We start from the raw sequence: 558 nt of genomic DNA on the forward strand, positions 1-558 counted from the left end.
CCATAAGAGAGCTCCTTAAACCACACGACCTCACTGACCGCGGATGACTGAGTAAAGGGTAGAGCTTCGATTCAAGCTTAACCAACCAAGTTTTCTCAGAGAAGCTTTGTATTTGGGGGGGAAAAAAGAGGCTGAGTCAACTAGCAATGCAAGACCAAGGGAGAGGCGATGAAGACTGAAGGCTGCCATTGTGAGTCGGCCATTACAGGACGTGGGCACGGGATGACCAGAGGAAGCTGGGTTACAGAGAGAACAGAAAAAAGCAGGCTGGCAGCAAAGACGAAGCGGGAGAAGAAGCTAGAACACTCTCGTCAGATGTGCCTGTCCTCACTGTACTTAGGATCCAAGGGGTACACTTTCACTGCACCCACAAACCCCACGCAACCTGCTGCAGGCACAGACTTCTGCAGCTTGCAGTCGAGCACTCATTCCGGCCAGGGGGCATCGGACCACGTGTGGGCCACTCACCTCTCCCCACCTCTCAGTACGACAGGCTCTCCCAGGCGGTCAGCTTCGCTCACTCTGCCTTCCTTCCTTTTTCCTTTCTAGCTTACCAGC

This window comes from Pteropus vampyrus, unplaced genomic scaffold (genome assembly GCF_000151845.1).
Source record: "Pteropus vampyrus isolate Shadow unplaced genomic scaffold, Pvam_2.0 Scaffold111, whole genome shotgun sequence".
Taxonomy (NCBI): Eukaryota; Metazoa; Chordata; class Mammalia; order Chiroptera; family Pteropodidae; genus Pteropus; species Pteropus vampyrus.